Below are 17,946 nucleotides of genomic sequence, written 5' to 3'. Positions count from 1 at the left end.
AAAAAAACCTTGTGCTATGTATTTTATCCTTTCACTAGAGGAGGGTGGAGGCCAGGGGCATGGCTCCTGACTATTAGTATCCCCTTCCCTTTTGTAATAACTAGTTGGAATCCCTTTTGTTGTTGTAACAATTATTTAAAAAAAAAAAAAATCCATACTATTAAAATATTTGAAATAAAGTGGGCACCATATCTCATAACATGTCATTTTATGTTTTTTTTTTTTAGAGAGTTTCAAGTTATGATGTTCGCTCCTGATGATAATTCTTTATCATCATACCAAGGCACCAATCAATTTTTGGTGTAGGCAGGAATTGAACCGTATATCTTATTTCATGTAAATAATAGATCTTACCATGAATTTAATTAGTAAGACTTGTATTTCCAAAGTGAATAATTACTCCACTTTCAAAACTCTTGCTAAAAAAAATTATTTGATTCACCAAATAATCATTTTAAAAGCTAATTATTGTTGTACACACTAAGTTACATACTGCTATACACACTACAACTAAAATTGTATTTCGAAACACAATTTCAGTTATAATTATGAAATGATGTTAAATCGTGTTTTCAAAAAGTGTGTGTACACAGTACACTAAGTGTATAACTACACCCCTCATTTCTAAATATACTCCATTATTAAGGTACGGGGCTGCAAAGAAGTAATAATTAATTATACATTATTACAGACCAAATGACAAAAAACCTACAACCATATGGATGGATATAAGGTCTGGTACAGTGCTACTCCCTTCAAATTGAAATGGAAGCCACAGGCACCTCGAAAATGTGTTGTCTTTTGTTCTATATGTCGGCGTCTTCTAAGCACTAGTAGGTTATTTCTTAGTCACATAATGCTTAGGAGTGTGTTCCTATTAGGCTTTGTATATACCATTGTGGACTTGCATTGGTCTCTTTTGATATAGATTCTAGTTTGGAGCTTGTGCCTTATCAATATCATACGTGTAGAATCTTACCACAATAATTTCCTAAAATATTTTAGAACAAGAACAGTGTTACTGTCTTTTAGTTCTCAGCTGCCGGCTGAAGCTGAAGAAACTTGTAAATGCTACCTTTTGTTCCATATTCTTTGTAATCTCCCTTTGAAAGCAACCCTTAAATTTACAATTCTGGGTCAGTAAGTACCACAGCTTCACTCCAAAAGGACCAAAACCAACCTTTGTAGCTCTGGCATATACATTTTCGATGCTAACAAATGAAACAAAACAACTCCCACTATCACCACTGACCTCAATCATCAAAATATAAGTCTATGATAATCTCAAAAATATTTAAATTTTTTTGGGTCTTTTTTTAAAGTATTAAACTTTTCTCATGTTGGTGAAAACAGCCTTGTCCTAGTATTGGTTGAGGATGTTGCTGAGCTGTCTGGATTGTCTTGCTAAGTCTGTTTAGACTTCACTATATTTGCCATTCTGGGTACTGTGAGCTTTATTGAATTCAAATTATGGGAAGCAAGAAAGTGAGAGTAATAGCTCTACTAGTTGTTTTAGTCTTCGAAGGTTTTTATTGGGAGAAAGAACATTCTACCACTGTGACATATGACCATAAAGCACTTGTTATTGATGGGAAGAGACAGATTTTGCAGTCCGGTTCTATTCATTATCCAAGAAGCACTCCTGAGGTGAATTTTTTCATATTCATTATTTCTTAATATGAGATGGAGTTTTTGATTGACTAAGTTGATAGCTGTTTTTGTGTGTGTACTTACATTAAGTGGGGGAGGGTGAAAGTAAAGTTCAACTCTATGAGAATGGGAGAACGAGATAATGCCACTGAGCTACAAGGCTCTTGGCGATATCTAGTATTGTTAGATGTATCATTACTTCTTAATTTAAATTGTATACATTGGGATGCAATGTAGATGTGGCCAGATATTATTAAGAAATCAAAGGAAGGCGGGCTGGATGTAATTGAGACTTACGTTTTCTGGAACTATCATGAGCCTGTGAAAGGAAAGGTATGGAGCTTAGGCCTCTCTAAATGTAATGGAACAATTTATGATGTCTACAATGGCTGATTGCCTAGTTTATTTGGCTTTTTAATCGATAATATGGCAGTTTTCTTTCTTAATATGTTATTATTCTTGTTGATTGATTTTTTTTCCCCTTCTGGTAGTACTACTTTGAAGGCAGGTTTAACTTGGTAAGGTTTGTGAAGACAGTGCAGGAAGCTGGACTTTTGGTGCATTTGAGGATTGGCCCATATGCTTGTGCTGAATGGAACTATGGGTTTGTTTCTATTACATGCTTTCTTTTTGTGATGCTGTACATTCACTCTTTTTCTCTCTCTCATAGTTTTGTATGTTTATTCCTGTACTACTATTTTACCAATCATAATAACTGAAAGTGTGTTGTGTCTGGCCTTGGTTTGCCTAACTATAAAATATGTGGTTGATCACTGCACTGTTATATAGTCAAGCTAATGTTGTAGATTCATATATTCATGGTCTTTAAATTTATATTGGCAAAAAGAGTTTGTTGGATTTTTTTTAATTAAACCTAATAAAGTTGCTTGAGAGTTTCAGTCTATTGTGGAGAATTGCTTCAAATCTGAACCTGAAATAATTTTCTCTCCAATTTATTGTGCACATATTCTTAAACTCCATTTTCTTTTGGCAGGGGATTCCCTGTTTGGTTACATTTCATTCCTGGAATTCAGTTTCGGACGACAAATAACCTTTTCAAGGTATTAATATATTTGATCTTTTGTAGATCTTTCAACTCGTCTAATTGTGAGCGCAGAAAGAAATGAAGCTTTTTCTAGCTAAAATTGTTGGATTAATGAAGGATGAGAATCTCTTTGCATCGCAAGGAGGGCCAATAATTCTGGTACAGGTAATTACCTACTATGTTATAGCCAAGTATTGGTACAAACTCATTGATTCTAGACATTTTTGTTATCAACATACTTTTAGACTCTGTGTTTACTTAATAGTATATTCCTGTTTCTTGTTAATGGAACAGGCTATATTTAATAGTCATGTGCCTCTTCAAAATAAAATTTCCATGTAGTTGTTTGAATCGGTCGATCAAAATGTACAGTGGCACTCATGTCATGGCGCTGTTGCTCAGACATTGTATCTAGTCATGCTGGATTTATTCAAGTTCTTAGTTAATGAATGTATGCTAAAAACCAATCAATATTTGATGATTACTTTAATAGATTCAACTTTATCTTTTGATCAATGACACCATAATTACCCAGAAAAAAAGTACATGGGGTCCGTTTGGATTGAGCTTATTGTTGCTGAAACTGAAAACTGAAAACTAAAAACACTGTAGCAAAATAATTTTTAAACGTGTAAATAGTACCGTGAGACCTATTTTTAATATTTTTTAATATATAAACAGTAATAGCACAGTATATGAACAGTACATTTACTGTTTATAATAGTGAAATTTGTCTCCCAAAGTCAACAAAAGCGGGCCAAAAAAAAAAAAGAGAAAACACGAACTGGAAAAACGCAGACGCAGCGGACGCGGAGCCCAAACGCTCACATGATGCTGGATTCTTTCACATTTTCTACTCGCTATATTTTTGTTTTGTATTTTAAAAAAGCAATGGGTAGCAAATATGCTAAAGTGAATCTTGCTAGAAATTCTTTATATGCATATCAGAACTAGAATTTGCTAGCATTTATATGATTGACTATAACATGCTGCCTGCTGAGTGCTTATCCTATCATGTTAATAACTAGCTCTCTGTTACATTGTGTTATATTTTTACAAGTGTCCTATTGAAGGCTTCAGTTATACTTATACGTCCTTTTCTTTTGGTTGGAGGCTTCAGTTATGCCTCTTTTTCTTTTGGTTAGGAGCTTCATTTCTGCTTACACAATTGCTTGCATGATTTGTCATCCTAAGCATTCCAGTTCATGTTTATGATAATTAATTGTCAGAAAATTAAAAAAAATTGTTTTAGGGATATTTATTATTATTATTTTAATTTCACGTCTCATATGTGCTGTGACAGGTTGAGAATGAATATGGAAATGATGAGGGGTCATATGGAGTTGGTGGAGAGCAGGGGCGGCCCAACATAATTTGGAGCCTAAGGCAAAAAATTTATACGGGGCCTTTAATATGTAAATATTAATTAAACAAAATTATTTAATACTAATCAAATTAAGGTTAATTTGATACATTAAATACATAAATAATACCAACTAGACTAATGTTAATTTCATATAGAGAATTGAATATCATAGTTGAATTATAAATATTAATAAAAAGAAATAAAAATATATTATGATTGAAAAAGATACTTTTTTTGGATATAAGACGATGCATAGTTAAATAAAGTTGTAATCTAATTTTTAATTTTATATTTTGATTTTAAGAGAGAGAGAGATAGATATTATTTGGTGTATGGTTTTGTAGGATATTAATTTACAAAAATCAAAGTCTCAAACTCTTAGGGGAGATTAATCTATAATTGATGATTTAACACATTTGCAACATCTTTTTGAAATATTTTAGGGTTTCAATTGAGTTAAGGTTCTATTGGTCTCGTACTTTGAGAGTCTTAATAAAAATGAAAAAGAAAAATGCGCTAATTAAAAGCATTATAAAATGTTCAAAATATAATGTGATATTGTCTCTTATTGATAAACTTTATCAATTTAATTAATGAATGTTTATATCACGTTTTTTGTGATTAATAACATGGCAATTTGTAAGCCAATAATAAAATTTGTATATCACTAATAAAAAAAATGTACAACATTTAAAAAATATATATGATTGTATAAAAATGTGAGCTTTTAACTATGAAAAATGGGGCCTTTTTTTCCTAAGGAAATTTTTTTTTTTTTTGGGTGGGGGCTTAGGCCTAGGCCTAACTTGCCTAGGCCTTGAGCCGGCCCTGGTGGAGAGTTATATGTCAAATGGGCAGCAGAAACTGCTGTTAATTTGAACACGACTGTACCTTGGGTGATGTGCGCACAACACGATGCACCTGATCCAATTGTAAGTGATTTAATTAATTTGTCATGGACTAAAGCTGTTGGCTGTTGCTCATCATTTTAACATGTATTATCCTTGAACATACAATGCATCAAGTTTTCTCCTCCTTGATGTTCTTGTTTTCCAATATTTGTGTTCAATTCTTCTCTAACTAAAATTTACCTGCAGATAAACACATGCAATGGATTTTATTGTGGTCGATTTTCCCCAAATTCCCCTTCCAAACCTAAAATGTGGACAGAGAACTACAGTGGATGGTAATGGACTTTAGTTAAATTGGCTTGTTTGTTTATGTATTAATATAGCCGAGATTTCTAGCTTTTGATTCATCTGAGATAGTGTTAAGTATCCTATCTAGTGTTGTAGGTTCCTTGCATTTGGCAATGCAATTCCTTATCGACATGTTGAGGACCTTGGTTTTGCTGTTGCACGGTTTTTTGAAACAGGGGGCACTTTTCCAAATTATTATATGGTAAGCTACAACTTCTCTATTTCAAATTTGTAAAAACTTCATCAACATCATTATGATTTTCTGTTGATTTTTCCTTGCAGTATTTTGGTGGGACCAACTTTGGACGAACGGCTGGAGGCCCTCTGGTAGCAACAAGCTATGATTATGATGCTCCAATAGATGAATATGGTACATTTTGCAGCACCTGAAATTTAAAATTTTATGCTTTTTCAAAATTAGTAGATCGTTCAACCAGTAAATCAACTGGTTGGGCTGCATTTTAATGTTTATTCTTTAGAATAATTTTTAATCTTTAGCAGAACTACCAAGTAGTCGAGAATCTGATAAATGACAATCCAACTGAGTAATGTAATGTTATGGCCTTGACTGTATAAGAATATGCCTCCAATGTGTACAACCTTTAGAGGCAATGTGAATTTCAGTTGACAACCTTTTGCAATGGCTTAGTTCAGAACTACCTTACAAGTACCTGAAGATGTTCATCTTGTGAAGTGTACTATATGTAGGTTTTGTGCATTTATTTATTTTTTAATGGCTGAAATACTGTATTTAGTTTATATTAGACAACCAAAGTGGAGTCACCTACGTGACTTGCACAAGGCAATAAAGCTGTGTGAAGAACATTTGATCAGCTCAGATCCAATTCAAGTGCAACTTGGCACTAATCTAGAGGCATGTAACATGTTATAAATTTCTAAATGTAACTGGTCTATGTACAATTGAAAGAAACCATCAAATTAAATTCTAAGCAGTGATTCTTGCAGCTCTAGCAGTTCTTCTCTAGTCTAAACTGATATGAAAAATCCTAGTATGAGTGACATTGAACAATAGAAGAAAGACGTTGTATAAGACTAGGGGGACCGTTTAATCAATTTAAACAAAACTCAAACTTTCTAAAGAAAAAAAATGAAGAACATCCGCGAATCTCTGCATTCTTCTTGTTGTAATGCAAGCTTGATGTTTCTGTTCTCCTGGTGCCTAAAGTTTACTTTTACTCCATTGATGCTGGTATTGCATTTATTTGATCACCTTTTGATACAATGGAGAACATAAAATTATATGTATATGATGCTGTCTCAAGAAAATAAGATTGAAGTCATCTGACTACCTATGGGCTGATAGATTCTTATATGCACAGTGTTTAACCTTTCTATTGGTGTCTAGCTGACTACCAATTAACCTTCATCCAGTCACAAAAGGATATGATGATCTTATTCTATCCATGAAATATGATGCAATGTAGGCCAAGCTTGCTGATGTAATTGAGTTATAGTTCACATTATATGACATTCTCATGTTTCTGCATAATCTGGTTTAAAGTGCTTGCCTCTGTTCTCAGGACAAATGTTCTTCAGTTTTCTCTTATTAGATGCCATTATTTTTTATTTGGGTGCCATTCCTTTTGGAACTCATGCTGATAGGAATTGGATTATCACTTGCAGTTGTGCATTTTGGCCCTAATAATTATCACTATTATATTCTCTTGCTTCCAACTAATTAATTGACACCATAGTTGCTTCTTTCATTAGGCACATATCTACTCTAAAACTTCCAATGACTGTGCGGCCTTCCTTGCAAATTATGACAGCAGTTTAGATGCAAATGTCACATTTAATGGGAATTCATACTTCCTTCCTGCTTGGTCAGTGAGCATCCTTCCAGATTGCAAGAATGTCATTTCTAACACAGCAAAGGTGCAATTTTTAATCTACTTTAGCGTTCTTTCTTTAGACCTTTGGTCAATCAAATTTGCGTTTATTTTAGCACAGAAAATATGTTATAGGATTTATTGAACCTACAACTGATGTACACTCTCAAATTCCAATGACCCAAGTAGAAGACATGGCTTAAAATAGTTTGTCTTACCAGATTGGAGATACATATAATTGACTCTATCTACATCACTTGAATAATTTTTTTTACCTCAGTCTTCCTTCTCTCTCACATCTCTGTCAGATGTTTCTCAGAATTTATGTTTTAAACTGTTTGAATATGTCATATCTATTAAGTTTGTTTCTTGCAACAATGGCTATGATTCTAGGTTGTTGCACAAAGAAATCTTCAAGTTATATCATCTGCCCATAGTGTTAATGAGCTTTTACGGGCACCATCCGCATGGAGTTGGTATAAAGAAAAAGTGGGTATCTGGAGTAACAACTCATTTGTCGAGTCCGGTTTATTGGAGCATATAGATACAACAAAAGACACTAGTGATTATTTATGGTACACAACAAGGTAATTTTTCAGTTTTAATCATTCTTATTAGTTATGCAATGCCGGTATGTGTGGAGATAAAATCTTAATGAAAGGTTTCACTTTCCAGAAGAGGGCAAGAATTTCCAACGTACCAAATTTTGACGATGAGTTTGATATTGCATTGATTATTATTATCAAGCACAAGTTTGCCATAATTCTCTGCTCTGAATTTTTATAAGGTCGTTCGAGAATTTTTTACGGATATATTTTGTTGATTGTAGATTGTTACGTTCATTCAAGAATTTTCTTCTTTCTGTTTTCTGAATATTCATGATTCATTTGGTAGGATAAAATACAAAAATGATTTCAAATAAGAGACTAGATCTATAATTGACAATGCGTTGCCCGTATCTGTGTTTTTTTTTTTTTTTTAATTTAATTTAATTTAGTTGTTGTAAAGAATATATAAGTTCAATAAAGTGTTTTGCTCATCAGGCTTATCTAACACAAATCTTTGGCATTCTTGTCTTTCTGTTATTTTTATTACCTTTCAATTCTTGTTACATTTTTTTTATGGACATGCTTCACTATTCTGGCAGTATCAATGTGGAAGAGGACATTATGCCGGGTAAGGAGAAAGATTATTTATTGCACATAGAGAGTTTGGGACATGCAGCTCTTGTTTTTGTAAACAAAAGGCTTCAAGGTTCATAATTATGCCCATCTACTATTTACTTACAATGTTTCCAGTCGGACTGCAGATTTGGAAACTGTTTTACTCTGTGTGTGTGTGTGTGAATATAATGATTGATAACATTGTATGTGGAATATAATGCAGGATTTGGATATGGTAATCATGAAGATGAAAGCTTCAACCTCACTAAGAAAATTACTTTTCACCATGGAAACAATACTCTGGATGTTCTGAGTATGATGATTGGTCTACTGGTATATAAATTTTCCTCGTTTCATAATATCACCTTGACCAATTTCTTGCACATAAGCATCTTCTTTTCTGTGTGTTGTGTTTAATTTTAGTTTTTACACAAAGATAGTGCTACAAATTGACTCAATATCCTATTTAGTCTTGGTTATTTGTTAAGTATTCTTGGTGTGGGGAAGGAAAGTTTGCTCCTTGTCAATGAAGTAATTTAGTATTTCTTGTCCACCACTGAAGAGAAGTTGGAGTCTTACATATAAATAGTCCTGTAAAGGTTTGGTGGTATTGGCCTAAGAGGTCCTCCCATCTACAGAAAGGAGCAGACTTTTAGAAAGTATGGAGTGAGGTTTTTTAAAAGGGCAGTTTGGTAGTTCTTTGGGGATTGAAAGACACCCATGTGTGTGAGTTGATAATTTGTTTATTTTTCGAGTGAGAGAGCTCCATTGGGTGTATTGGGGCTTTGGACTGTGAGAGTGTTCATTTCGTAAGGTTATTAAGTATTTGTGAGGTTTCTGTGTGTTTTTTGTGAGAGTATGTTAGTGATTATATCCAAATTGTAGTGGATTTTGGTTGACATTGTTTATGGTTGTAAATTGAGTTGGCTTAACCACGTTAAATACTGTTATCTTGTGTGGATGCTTTTTATGTTTTGTTTCTATGAAATGAGCTTCTGAACATATAGGAATCAGTCTGCTGGAATTTCTAGCCTATCCATTAGTGGACCTCCATTCTTAATAAAATGATCATGGACTCTGATATATTTTTCCTGCATTTGAATTCTCCCCAAATCGAGAACTACTACTTGATGGCTATAAGAAGTTATACATGCAGATTACGAATTAAAATTAGTTTCGACATGGTTGTTCATAATGCTTCATCTTCATGTGTAATGTTTATCACCCAAGAGCAAGATATATCAATAGGTAGTCCGAAAAATAATATAAAGAGAGGCTAACAGTTTGCTCTCAGTATAACATTTGGTTGTTTTCCATTGAAAACTGGTATAATCAGTCAGAAACAGGCTGAATTTCAATGTGCATCTTATGCAAAAATTGTGACGTGCCTGAAATGCAACAAGAACGTACTGAAATATGATGAGACTGATGAGTGCATCATATTGAAAACATTTCTTTATAGGCTTAAGCTATTGTTTCTTCTCTCCTTTTTGGCTAATTGATGACTTAATATATCTTTGAATAAGGGAATTATGTATTTATAATCTGCTAGAGGTGCTTGAACATAAATAGGAAAACCATATGTTAGTGTTTGTTTACATGTTACTTAAAACACAAATGGAAGCCTTACAAGTTTCAGCAGACTACCCATTTTTACACTACAATGACACTAATATGATACATATTATGGCTAATTCTGAAAATACTTCTAGCAAGATGATAGTTCAGGGTGGGATGGTCTACTTGCTTAAACTACATTATTTGTGGAGCAATTATAAACAAGCTAATTTTTCTATTGTGGATCTTACTTTCTTCATGTCAGGATTCTAAAGATCTTCTATCTCTGTTTTTCTGTAGAACTATGGGCTGTGGTTTGATGTTGCGGGAGCAGGAATTTATTCTGTCATTCTTAGTGACTTAATGGATGGCAAAAATGATCTGTCTTATGGAGAATGGTCCTATTAGGTCAGATTATATATGTTGATAAAATAAGCTTGCCATTGGATACATATAAACTTGTACAGCAATTGACAAATGGAAGTAAATTATTTTGAGTGTCATTCCTGATCTCACTGTGCTTGGTAGATTGACTAAAGGTGAGATGTCACTAGTATATTAGAAACACGCCAGATCATTCTGATGAGAATATGATGTAAGAATATTAAAAAGGAGGTTATGATGGGTAAAACTTGCAAAAATAATATTGCCTGGTTAAATGCTAGGTGGGACTGTGAGACCAATTTCTCCTCTTGGGTAGATGCTCCCTCATTGTTGTTCAACAGGTCTTGAATACAATCTTATACAAACACAGATTATGAGCCAGGGTCATGGTTTCCTCGCTTGCTATGCACATCTCATTTTGTTGAAAAGAAAAACATACTTGGACAATGAACAAGTTAAAAAAGGGAAAAAAGGAGGAAATATTGGTTCACATATATTCACCATTTAGAGGATCTCTACTTGATGCTCAAAATATGATATAACTCCACATGTATCCTTATTTTCAGGTGGGACTTGAAGGAGAATACCTTGGACTAGATAAAATTAGTCTTGCAAATGGTTCTCTGTGGACTCAGGGGACTGCTCTACCAGTTAATCATAGTTTGATATGGTACAAGGTAGGTGGATGTGGTAATAAATCGTGGTAATAAATCATGTTATTAAATAATAAATTAGTATCCAAACATATTTTTAGGTTTCTATGGATTGCACATGGCATCAAGTCAACATCTTAGTATTCTCTGTAGCATTCAATTTTGAGTAGTGAACTTATTCAGTGCTAAGCCTGCTGAGACCTTTCAAATGAAGTAACCACAAATTACAGAAACATTTGTCCTAGCAAATGGCAACTCAACATATATGTGCTTGCTGTCATCACGTAGGTCTCAGCAGACTTTAGCACATAAAAAGTTTCTGATTGTAAACAGGTATTTATGGTTGGAATTTGGCAGCACATGATATTACATGATGAAATTTTTTATTTTAGGTTTTTTTGCTCAGTCTACTTACAAATATACTGATGACTGTTTTGATGTTCTTTTTCTCTGCCTATTTATATCTTTTTTATTTATATTTTTTTCCATCCTCAGGTTATCTTCCTTGCACCTGAAGGGAAGGGTCCCCTAGCCTTAAACCTTGCTAGCATGGGGAAGGGTCAAGCTTGGGTTAATGGTCAGAGCATAGGGCGATATTGGACCGTGTATCTCTCACCATCAACTGGCTGCACCGACAATTGTGATTATAGAGGAACTTATGACCCATATAAATGCCTAAAGGACTGTGGTTAACCTGCTCAAACTCTCTAAGTGTGCAACACATTGCATGTTTTATTTACCTTCCTAATGCGGCAGACAAGACAGAGGCCCAATGTATTATTTTCCCATTTTCATGAGGTTTCTTATATTCTTGATAGTTGATGAAAATCGTCATATATGCTGGATAGTGCATCAAGTTAGAGATGTTATTCTATCCATTTGAGGGCACTGATTCACTTATCAGAATGAAGTTATCGCACATATGAGCAAAAGAATAGAAAAATTAAAAAGGAATGCAATGGATATATCCACCAATTGATGAAATTTATAATGAGTAATTCTTTATGAGAATAGAAAGTTGAATCATTCAATCAAGCAAACAGAATGTGTTTATTCCTCAGCTTTTGCATATTCTTGCTTTTGTTAATATATTGATTTGTTTCTTCAAAACCAACATTATTTCATTCTGGCAAGTGATATAATTCAAAATATATTATTTTACTTTAATATATCACCATCAGTCCTAGAGTCTTTTGTGTAGGCCATTGGTAACTTCATAACTAATCGTGAAGAGAGAAATGTTCAGGTACCATATCCCACGTACTTGGGTTCATCTTGGAGAGAACCTTCTAGTTCTTCATGAAGAGCTTGGTGGTGACCCTTCAAAGTTTTCTTTGCTAACAAGAACTGGCCAAGAGATATGTGCACATGTATCAGAGGCTGATCCTCCGCGTGTTGATTCTTGGAAACCAAACCAAGTGTTCAACTCTCAAATCCCTGAAGTTCGACTAAACTGTGAACAAGGATGGCACTTCAACATGATCAACTTTGCTAGCTTTGGAACTCCAAGGGGAAACTGTGGTACATTCAGTCCAGGGATTTGCCATGTAAACGTGACATCAATTGTTCAGCAGGTAATCAAACTGTTGTTTGTTCATATATAACGAGACAATGAGTAACCATCACTAATTTCGTTTTTAATGGAATTGAAAAAAAAAAAAAAAAAAAAAAAAACTCTAAAATATCCCATAACTACAATCATGCATGTTATTTCTATCCAATTTCATTCTTTATGCATTTCTCTGGATATGTTTATGTCACATTTAATCTTCATAGTTTATTTTATTTGAAATACCATTATGGGTATCATTATCATCAATAGTTTTAATCTTTTTTTTCTTTTTCTTTTTCTTTTTTATTTAACTCAAAAAAAAAAAAAAAAAAAAAAAGAGGATTTCATTCAACAATCAAAGATACATCAGCCAAGAATTGGAAGTTTAGGGTGATATTCATTAGCGTTTATATATATATATATATATATATATATATATATATATATTTTTTTTTTTTTTCATTGTTATTTTGTTTATGTTTATGTGTATTGTTATTGGTAGCACTATGACCCTAAAAGCACTCATTAGTGATATGTATCATTGAAACTTTAGCAAGTAAAAAAATAATAAAATAGAAATTCTCATCTCAACGAAAAGTATTTAATGGTCAGCTAGAGTTCGTTTAAGTGTAAATAGAAGAAAAGAGTTTAATTTGATTCCTTACAAAAAAAACAAAAATTCAAGAATGGGGGCTTATGAGAGGGTCATTTATGGAGATGCATTGGCCTCGTTAATATTCCTAATAAGATGGCTCCCCGAAGTCATTACCCTCCTCATGGCCTTCATTATTAGTTTGTGTGAGTTGTATCTTATGAAGTTGGTAGAAGATTCCCATGTTTTGAAGAACCTTCCTAGAACATTCCTCGCTTTAGAATTTCCTACTTTTATCCCATTTATGACAATTGACTTTTGTCATAGAGGCTAACTCTTTGGTATTAAAAAATATTTTTATTAATAAAAGTTATTTTTATTCTCCATTATAAAAATTGGTGTTGTAATTTTTAATTTATTTTTTTAAATTCAAATAATTCTTGAATTAAAAAAAAAAAAAAAAAAAGTCCCTTAAAATCATGTTTTCCAATAGCCATTAAATTCTAAAAACTATCTTGCACATTAATGCGTGAAATCTTCTTCTTTTTTTTTTTTTTTTTTTTTTTGTATGAGGTATCTTATTTCTCAAATATAAATGTAACCAAAATCGATATCAACCAATTCATTCAATTTGCCATTGCCAAGCACATTGGTTAAGTTTACCATTTCAAGCCCTAATTATTAAAGTCGAAAACACATAATGAAAGAATTATAGAGTATCCATATTCTGATGCACCTTTGACAACCTATAGTTAGTGGCAAAAAAAAAGAAAAAGAGAAGGCTTAAGGTTAAAAATCAAGAAGTACCACCATCATAATTACCATCATTATTAGTTTTAATATTATGTTGATGTTGATGTTGATGTTGATGTTGATATTTATCTATATTTATGTGTATTGTTATTAATAGTAACTAGTCACTAATTTGTGTGATATATATATATATATATATATATATATGGTAGAACAATTTATGCCATTACAAAATGGAAAATAATTCAATCTTTCTCAAGAATTCAAAAGGTAAGTTAGGGAATATATTCATTTCTTAATAACAGTTATTTATAAGATTTTGTGCATCATTAAAAAGTACGTTAGAAATTGGAAATTATTCTATTAGTACTAAATTGACTTTCACAAACCCAATTTTTTCTTAATACAATTCAAAACACTGGAAACATATCTCAAAAATAAATAAAACTGAACAAAGCTACTGACCTACTGTTAAAAACCAAAGTGAAAAAAGATTTACATCAACTCCTCTTATATGACATTAAGACCGAAGTTGGAATAAGAGATGAGAAGAAAGAATTGGGGTAAAAAAAAACATAGTATGTTTTGGGGTCTTTGTTCATTTTCTTATTGAGAATATATCATCTATAAGAAATAGATAAAACAAAATTATTTAATATAATTTATGTTGCACACAAAAATTGCAGGATTGCATAATTAAATTCAAAATTTTTAATAAGGTTTTGAAGTCACGCAATAGAAATAGGTGGTTGATCCCAAGCAGAAGTGTTGGTTGTAACCTTATAGGCATATACTTGATAATTATAACTTTTTTTTTCTTTTTAATATAAAAACCTAGAGTACAATTCCAAAGGCGAAAAAAGGTAAAGGAAAATTTTTGGAAAAAAAAATATTGTCATAAAAATGAATAATTTTTTAATACAAAAATGAATTTATTTTCTTAAAAATCTCAGAGAAAACAATAATGAATTGAGGAAGATGAAGACCAAATAAAATATTTGTATATACTTAAAACAATCACTCAGATATCTAGGAATATCATATGACAAAAAACATAACAATTTGATGCTAATTTTTCAAACAGAATATTTAAAACAGAGGGGAAACTACACAAAATTAATTTTTATAGACCATTTTCTTTAGCTGTGCAAACTATTCCTCACCATCTTATTGTTATACAAATAAACTAAAACTTGACAACAACACGAAATAAAACATATCATAATATAATTTTCTCCCAACTTAGGTCAACAATAAACACCATTCATTAAAAGCATTCAAAATTGTAAATAAAATAACAAAACAAATACTTGCATCAAAGAACATATACGAATTTATTAAGGATTGGACAATGAGGGTTAAACCTCTTGTAGATTTATAACACCCTTGATTTGATCTTTTCTTACGGGACAATTGTCAGGTTGTATTATCTCCACCATCAAAGATTAAGCAAAATTTGTGAATACCTTTTATAGACAACGTGTTCAATGATTTTACTTTTTAGTTATAAATATATAAATTAAAGTTGAAGAATATGTAAACTGTAAAGACAAAATCATATGTAAAGATAAAATTGTTTAAGATGAATGTACAAACAATATATATTTTTCCCCCCTAAATATATATATATATATATATATATATATATTTTTTAGATTCTTCATTAATATCAATGTTTAGATATAAACATCTAAATCAAAGTAGATGGATATTTAAAGGCAAAGTTTTTTATTCTTCATTCAATTTAATGTTTAGTTAACATCTAAATTAAATTAGATAAATATATAAAGACAAAGTTATATGTATAATTAAAACCGTCCAAGATAAATGTGTAAAGTCCATCTACTCATATATTTAATATTGTGAAAACAAAAAACTAGGAGTAAAAAAAAATAAGAAAAAGAATAATGAAGCAACCAATGAGGTGGCAGATGAGATGGTGCAATTGGAGTATAGCAACATTAAATGCTAGGCTTCTATTTTTTTATATAGCATACAAATATGTAGATATAGATGCGGATATAGAGTGTATGAGCAGCCTATCTCACTTCAGTGTAAATTTGTCTTCTGAATTATTTGCTTAGTATTGATTCTCAAATATTTGAGGATTTGTAGGCTTGCATTGGACAAGAGAGGTGTGCAATCCCAATCTCCACTACCAAATTTGATGACCCTTGCCCTCAAGTGCTAAGAAGCTTAGCAATTGAAGCTCTTTGCAGTGCTTGAACGTTTCAGCTACTACTTCAGAGGAGAAGTCAAAGCAAACAAGACTGTGATCACAAAACACGGAGTGTTCAGACAGTTTTCTTGGCATGCTCTAATTAGTCTAGTTGTTCATCATCAAAATATGCTTCCTAAGCTAGTCAATCTCCAAATTTTCAAACATATTTACTTCTAAATCTTGTAGTTCCTTGTATTTGAACTTGTAAGCAAGATATATTGATGGGGATATTACACAAAATAATAATGAAAGAACAAGATTAACATAAAAGACAAACAGAAAATAGATAACTTGGAGGCATTATATCATTTTCCTTAGACAATATTCGCCCTCCATACTTTTGTTGCTAAAGGGTTATCGCAAATTTGTCTCTAGGATATAGCCAAGATATTAAGTTCTAGAGATAGCAATTCTGAAGAATGACCATAAGATTTCTTGTGTTTCTCTCAAACTTTTTTTTTTTTTTTTCAAGCGAATATAAGCCTCTATTCATACCCATGGGGTTATGTTTTATGAAAAGGCACATATGAAGAGTTAGTTATTTTTCATAAAACGGTTAACAAAGATTGAAACCTCTTCAACCTTTCTGAATAGTCACCAGAAAATTCTGCAGAAAATTTTAGAAAATTTCAGAAAATTCAGATTTTTGAATTTTCACTTAGAAAATTCCAGAACTTGAATTTTCACTTTATCAAACCATATTCTCCAAACTCAAACATCATTATTACAACCTATCCTTGTATATACCTATATATACAACAATCCCCCATTAGATTGTAATAGTATGTCTCACTTGATTGATATCTTATCATGCATAATGAAAGGTGTCTTTCAACTTAAACCTCCCTTTAGTGTAATTGCTCAAGAAATCAATAGAGTTAATGGTGGCTTGGTGCTTAAACTAAAACTCTTATGTGTTGAAATCAGAAACAACACACACATGAGAACACCCACAACACATTTAGAAATCCACTGTTGTTAGCACTATTATGACCTTGTGCTCTTCCTGGTTTAGTGAACATTTACAAGAGAAAACCCTTTACTCTTGCTAGAAGCGGTACCACTTCTATGTTCACAAAGGTAAAGTTCCTTCTTATGTCCCTGTTACTTAGACATTTATTCTTTATGAACTTCATTAAGAGTGTAAAACTCATCCTCAATTACATCGTAATAGTTTGCACTAATCCATCCTAAATGAGACACAAAACGAGTGCTCTTACTAACCACATATCAATAGCTTGTTGTTACTCTTTAAACCTCTTTAGATTAAATCAATTTGAGGTTGGGTTCCCACTATTGGTGATTCTGTTAAAAGAAAGGTTTTAGTCCCATCCCAATGAATGTTACCCCAACTATATCTTGAGACACTGTTTTGGTTAAAGGGTCTGCCAAATTATTATTTGACCTTACATAGACAATTGAAATGGTACCAGATTCTATTAATTGTCTTATATAATCATGTCTTAGACCTATATGTCTAGACCTACCATTATACATTTTATTGTATGCTCTGCCTAAGGTGGCTTCACTATCGCAGTCCACCGAAATGGCTGGTATTGGTTGTGGCCACAACTTTATGTCTAACAACATATTTCTTAGCTATTCCACTACCTTGCCTGCTGCCGCCAAGGCTATAAATTCTAATTCTATGGTGGAGTGAGAAATACACGTTTGTTTCTTTGATGCCCAAGAGATGGCACCCTCACCAAGAGTGAATATCCAACCAAACGTGGATTTGTTATCACTCACACTAGTAATTCAACTAACGTCTAAATAACCTTCCAACACAGTAAGAAATTCAGAATAAAAGAGTCCCAAACTTATGGTTTTCTTTAAATAACTAAGAACTCTACCAATTGCTTTCCAGTGATCCACACTTGGATTACTTGTAAATCTAGAAAGTTTGTCCACTGAAAATGATATGTCTGATCTTGTACAATGCATAGCATACATCATGCTAC

At 32.3% G+C, this 17,946-nt stretch overlaps 1 pseudogene; it reads left to right on the top strand.

Moving 5' to 3' along the window:
• The first annotated feature begins 1,561 nt into the window (after nucleotides 1-1,561).
• Nucleotides 1,562-16,250, top strand: LOC115991893 (annotated as a pseudogene).
• Nucleotides 16,251-17,946: the final 1,696 nt, after the last annotated feature.

This window comes from Quercus lobata, chromosome 5 (assembly GCF_001633185.2).
Source record: "Quercus lobata isolate SW786 chromosome 5, ValleyOak3.0 Primary Assembly, whole genome shotgun sequence".
NCBI lineage: Eukaryota > Viridiplantae > Streptophyta > Magnoliopsida > Fagales > Fagaceae > Quercus > Quercus lobata.
This window is presented reverse-complemented; position numbering and strand designations above follow the sequence as displayed.